This window comes from Triticum dicoccoides, chromosome 5B (assembly GCF_002162155.2).
Source record: "Triticum dicoccoides isolate Atlit2015 ecotype Zavitan chromosome 5B, WEW_v2.0, whole genome shotgun sequence".
Taxonomy (NCBI): Eukaryota; Viridiplantae; Streptophyta; class Magnoliopsida; order Poales; family Poaceae; genus Triticum; species Triticum dicoccoides.
The window spans coordinates 129,863,736-129,870,423 of NC_041389.1; the positions used below are offsets into that span (position 1 = coordinate 129,863,736).

The following is a 6,688-nucleotide window of genomic DNA, read 5'->3' on the forward strand; positions in this document are numbered from 1 at the left end:
AAAGTTCACTGAATTTGAAATAAAGTTCATCAATTCTAAAAAAAGTTCATCAATTTTAAAAAAAGTTCATCAAATATGAAAAAAGTTCATCGATTTTGAAAAAATTTCATCGGATTTGAAGAAAAGTTCATCGAAATTAAAAAAAGTTCATCAAATTGTTAAAAAGGTTCACTGAATTTGAAAATAGTTCATCGATTTGAAGAAGAATTTCATAAATTTGGTAAAAGTTCGTTGAACCTAGGAAGAAGAAAAAAGAAAACAGAAAAACGAACATAGAAGAAAAAAGAAGGACGAAGAAGAAAGGGATAAATAATGAAGTCTGCACTTCACTTCTGGGTGGCGGGGTGGTTAGTACAATGTGCAACGAAGCAGGAGGTCGGTTGTTCGAATCCCAGTGCGCACCCTTTTCTTTAGTTTTCGTTTTTGAAAACTACAATAAGCTAAAAGGGCCGGCCCATACAGAAAATAAGAGATCGGGGGGGTGTGCGCCCCGTACGAAATGAACTATATTCGGCGCTTAAGGCGCCGAACAGGATTTGGCCTGCGGGCGCCGTTTATTGCCATATGGAGAAGCAACTCACGTCCCTACGGCCTAGTTCAGCCCGGCCCATTTCTAACTGGCCATTTTGAGCGCACGGTTTCCAACGCGAAGCGCCCACTCTCCCCAACCCCGTCCGCCGCACCACCTTCGAGAAGTCTCCATCGCCTCCACCACCACCAATGGGGAAGAAGGGGCGGAAGCCGACGGCGACGAAGGGGGAGACTGGGGGGGCTTCCGCCGCTCTTCGAGGCCGTCTCCGACGAAGGGAGGGTGCTGACGATGCTCGACGTGGACCCCGCCACCGAGGATCCTGCCCTCCTCGACGCCATCAGGTACGTGCGTAGACGCCATGGACGCTCGCCCAAGTCGTAACCCACGAGCACGCGCATGCTTATATTTCTACTACGTGGACGGAGATGGTGAGGACGGTGGCTTGTCTTCCCTGCTTTGCGTTGTGTTGAGATAAGGTGAGGTTTTGGTCTGTCTAGGGTTTACTGGCTTCTTCGTGAAGAGAATGCCATGACACGCGTGGTTCTTGTTGGGTTGGATGGAGTCAATCCAAATGTATCTGATAGGTTTAATCTACTGGTGCAAAGGGTTGGATTTGCAAATGGGTGAAAGGGGCGATCCGTACTAGTACTGAATTCTCTGACGAAAATTGAGATGGGAAATTTGTTGATGATTTTTTGTGTACCCAACCGAAGTTTCAAAAATGTGCTGTGAATAATTGTATGTACAAATGATTAATCGCCCTTGTAAGTTGGGTTCTTGTTCGGTTGACAGAACCAGTCAAATGTTTGTTTCAGGCTGAATCTTCTACTGCGAAATAGAGTCACCACAGTAAGGCTTGACTTCTACAAGCGTTGAATGCTGTGAGAAATGTGAAATTTGTAGATGATTTATCAGGTATTCAATAGACAGTTCAAAAGCAAATGTAGTGTATACAATTGGTGTATTGTATTGTACCCCTTTATCTATTAACGAAAAAAATTAAGCAATTTGTTTGGCTGGTGGCATAGGGGCATCACCATTTCATGTTGAACCAATCCACTCACTTAATTTTTATTGAAGTATAGATCCCAGATGACATGGCATTTCATATGGCGCTTTTTGTAGTATACACTTGGTTCCATTTCACAATAAAACCACAGAGTTTGCATGGTTCAGGCATAAAGATGGGCCCACCAGTGAGAGAAAGAGATCAGCATCAACAATATTACAGTCCTTTCAGTTCCTATAGCGTTGTTACTTGCTACTTCTTATTTTGACCTGCCCCGTGCATTGTGTTGGCATCCTATGCTTTTGGGTCTCAGAACAATGCTGATATTTTGGGTTTAACGTGATTGCATCTTGATGAATGATGGACCCTGTTTGCTAGTTATTTCACAATAGCTTATAAAATACTCCCTCCGTTCCTAAATATTTGTCTTTTTAGAGATTTCAAATGGACTACCACATACGGATGTATATAGACATATTTTAGAGTGTAGATTCACTCATTTTGCTCCATATATACTCACTTGTTGAAATCTCTAGAAAGACAAATATTTAGGAACGGAGGGAGTACTTATTAAAGTTGTTTGTTACAGACTTCCAGTAACTATAGGTGCCAGTTTTCCATTTTAAGCTCTTTCAAGATACTCCAGATGCTTTGATTCCCTCTCAGTGTATGCCATTTTTTGTTTGACCTGCTGTGTTTACTTGCGATTTCTCAGGAAGAAAAACAGCGCTGCTCTGATCTCCATGCTTGATCCCCGTGATGAGCTCTCAGCGGAAGACAGTACAAATGCAGCTGGTGCTGTTTGGTATCTCGTCATAAATGGCAACCACATAACTGGCAATCTGAATCTGCTGACGGACCTCACGCCTGTGTGTGACCGTTGGGTCCGTAATCTCTCTGGGACAGGCCCCCCGATGCAAGTCTGCGCTCGGGGATCGGTGAACTGTAACAGGATCAAGCTTGATGACGTATGGTATGTTCCTGGGGTCACCGATAATATGATGGCGGTTGCCCATCTTACCCGTACCAATAAAGAACTTAAAGTCAGAGTGGATCAATGTTTTCGAGTCGATGAGTCGATGGGTCGCTCGGAGGGGGCGACTCTAGACTAGTCGTGACTAGTCTAGACCCACGGTCGACGAGTCGACATGGCGACGAGTCGACGTGAGTTAAGCAGCAGGCAGTCAGGGGAGGAGCACAAGTGCACAGCAGCAGCAGCAACCAGGGGAGGAGGGGAGGAGCACACCACCAGCAGCAGTAACCAGGGCCAACTGAGAGATGGGCCACTAGTTATGCACTTCCCTGTGGCCCAAAAGCCCATCTAGTAGCTATATACTCCTCCCGTGACCTAATCCACCATCCACACTCCCTCCTCCCTCACCACAGCCGCCATACATTCTGCTGCCACTCTCTTGCCACCAGTCCACCACTTCTCCTCCCAGCGATGGATCTCTCAACTCCCCTGCAGCAGCTCTCTTGCCACCGCTCCTCCTCCCAGCCTGTTCCTCTTGCCGCTGCAGCTTCAGCAGCAGCGGCGGCGGCGGCCAGCGCTACAGCGGGGGCGCAGAAGCAGCAGCAGCAGCAGCAGCAGCATGGCGGCAGGAGAGTGCTCCAGATCCAGCGATGCCTCGAGTCGTTCGACCCAAAAACCACGACTAGTCGTGACTAGTCGAGACTAGTCGCGCGAGTCGCTCGACTCATCCCAGGAGTCGAGTCGAGAGGCTGAGTCGGCCCTGGAACTGCGACTCGTCGACTAGTCGACGACTAGTCGCGACTAGTCGAGCGACTCGAAATCCATGGAGTGGATAGCGATGGCTGTTCTGTTGTGCGGCGTGATGGTGCTGTAGTTGGCAGAGGGCATTCCAAGAACGATCTGTATGAGCTCGACTTTCTTGACGCCATTAGGTACACTCAACACTTGCCTGAATGATTTTTCTATGGTTTCTTGCCATGCTAATAAGTTGTCATGGTAGTTAGTTGACTTGGACGTGCTAAGCTGTGTCCACAAATACAGAATTGTCATGTGTGGAAGCATGGCTCAAATATCGTACATTGTTAGTTTATTGAGCTCTAAGCTCTTGGCTCATAGGCGTAAGATAAGCTGTCCGCTATGAGGGCAGGGAAGTTTCAGTTAAATGATATCGTCAAATGTGTCATTCCTGCCATGGACAGATAGAATGAGACTAGTTTTGCATATATATTCTTATGAAACAATTTTTTATGCTCTTGTTATCAGTTGAAATGCATCACACTAGAAGTTAAGAGACTCACCAAGGTAGTTGCATACAAATTTACAAATAATGCCACATGTTTTTTTTTAGAAATGATGTGAAAAATTAGAATTACAAGTAACTGTAAACATGATTTTTTTTTCTAGAATGGCCAGTAGAATAGACAATTAATTGTATGCTTTCCTTGCATACCTCACGCACCATGTATGATGCGACGACCATCACATATAGTGGAGATTGTGTCAATAACTAAAATCCAGAGCATAAAGTGAAGAATAAGTTGACATTGTTTTTGTAGACCTTCGTAGTTGTAAATCCATATTATTTAACCTTGGTTTGGTCTGAAATAAGATTAAGATGATCGGTTGGATCACTCAAAACCGGCAGTCCTTATTTAAGTAGTTGTACCCTAAAATTTCCCTAGTTTGTTACCAAGTCAACTGTCTATATCTTTGCTAGATTAGGGTTCATGGTTCACATTGTTCATAGTATGATTTAGTTACTCTACTAGTCTACTTTGATGGTTACCTATGGTTGTCTATTGCCTTTGTTTGCTCGACTTCTTAATCAGCAAGATATTTATGACGCGAAGAATGCTAACATTTTCTCCTGTATCTGATCAGTGGATCTTCTTGGTACATCGTCTCGAATGCTGCTGAACACATGACCGGCAACCTGCACCTCCTGACGAACTTCACTCCCACGTGTCTGGGCCGCTCAGTCCGGACACACACGGGTGCGATGCTGCAGGTGCGTGGCAAGGGGTCCCTGAGCTCCACCCAGTTCGCCGTCCCTTGAGTCAGCTACGTCCCAGGGCTCACAGAGAACATCATCTCGGTGACCCAGCTCACCGACAGCGGTTTCACCGTTGCGTTTGGGCCCCATGGCTGCACTGTCATGAGGAACCGCGACGGGGCTGAGGTTGGCTACGCGTTCAATGCGGGCAGCCAGCTGTACCGGCTCAACCACCTCAGGGTCGCTGCCAGCAAGTAGCTTGTCAACCGAAAGTTGTGAGAGTAACCGGCCGTATGAGTTGCTAAGATGAAGAGGAAGTTTAGCTGCAGGTCTTTTGGCTGCAAACAAGCTGTTAGCTGTTTCTCTGTATGAAAAAACTCCTACAGTAGATGTTTCAGTTAATGTTCTGTTAGGATCCTGATACTACTATTTCTGTGTACGGGCCATGAGAGGGAGAAGGCAATGAGATATCACAACTCGCCAGTTACGCATGGTTGGGTTGCTTCATTTACTGTGGATGTGGTTAATATGTATGGCTGGTTGCATGATGTGGTTGGTTGGTCTTTTCGAGCTTATAATTCTCACACAATTTCAACTCCACAGGCATCCAATTCCAAACATCAAAATTCAAGGCAGCAAACATAAATTGTCCTAAACAGAATTCCTTTTGTGAGGGAAACTTAAGCAAAATTATCTTTTATTGTAGAGCATTCTACCAAGTTTTATTGATCAATGTTTTATTGCACAGATAGATATTGGGGTCATGAGACTCCCCTAGCCAAAGATGGTGACCCTGATCTAATGCTTGAAACACTCTGCCTTGAGGAGTACGGTTGCAAGACCGAAACTCAAAGGAATTGACGAGGGCCTGCACAAGAGCATGTGGTTTAATTCGATAAAGAGTGAAAAAACTTGGCACGGTTGTGATCTTCAAGGCTTGAAGCACGTCCTTCAGAGACAATGCTGCAGCTACCAAAATACGACTTTCCGTATGTAAGTTCCTTGATGATTGAGCTATATCGGCCTCCATTTCAGGTTTCGACGTCGTCCACGACGCGCTTGTAGTCAGATGCAATATGAAGCCTATCCGATGGGAGATCTTCAGCGAGCGCTAGGGCCTCGCGGCACACCAATACCTCTAAGGTGGCATAATTAGCTATATTCCTGGAAGAACAATGGAATAAGCACTCAAAAAACATGCACTCTTGATCGCGACAGACTGCAGCAGCAGCTCGGCACCTGAGACGCCTCCGTCAACGTCGAATTTAGCGAAGCCGGCTGGAGGTGGTTCCCACGAAGAGCTTTGGCGGCTGTTGTATGTACCTTGCTCTTCGTTGGAACAGCTGGAAGGTTTTCTTATAGAATAATAAAGCGGATTTTTTTATTTTTATTTTTTTTAAAAAGGTCAAACCTCGCCTTTGCATCAACCGATGCATGCAGCCATCTTTATTAATTATTCTATAAAGGTCTAACAAGAACATACATCAATCCACCCGGAGCCACCACTCACACCTACAAACTCGATAATGTGGAGTGCTCTCACTCCCCATATCTAAAATCGGTGTCGTCATCGATCCATCCACATAACGTATGGGGACCAACAGCCGTGCAACCTACCTAAAGCGCACACCGCATACATACGTTTAAGAAGCCGACATAATCATCGAACCACTCACACATCTACAAGAGAGAGATCTGCATCATCCTTGCCATTGCGGACATCCATCGACGCCACCATGGCGTCCAACAGCGCCGCCGATCTGTGCTCCTCCGTCCAGAAGCGAAGACTCTAGAAGATCCGTCGTGCGTAGAACTTGCCAACCAGGCATGACTCAGCGTAGCACCTGTCGCCCAGGCATGACTTGACAGCTCCATCGAAGCTCCGTGCAAGACGAAGCCGCTCCACCTCCCGCCTCTGTCTTCCAGCGCTGCTCCACAAACGATGCTCCCAAGAGAGAAACGACACCGTAGTACCGCCATCGTCCGATCTGGAAGACCAGATCCTAGGGTTTCCCCCGAACCAGTACGAGTGGGTAACCAGCAGTTACACGGCGATGCCTTCATCAAGGTAACGGCGCAAAGCGCAGCCATCGCCCGCCAACGGCTAGGTTTTCACCGCAACTATGTCTCCCCGACTCGTAGCCGGGACTAGATGACAAATCTCAAGATCCGACCACCCAG

General features: G+C 46.5%; 1 long non-coding RNA gene across 1 annotated transcript; it reads left to right on the plus strand.

The window, feature by feature from the left end:
* Positions 1 to 678: 678 nt before the first annotated feature.
* LOC119307792 lies at positions 679 to 4,928 on the plus strand. Its single transcript, XR_005149571.1, has 3 exons — positions 679 to 873; positions 2,257 to 3,446; positions 4,396 to 4,928. It is a non-coding gene; the product is annotated as an uncharacterized LOC119307792 (long non-coding RNA).
* The last annotated feature ends 1,760 nt before the right edge of the window (positions 4,929 to 6,688 follow it).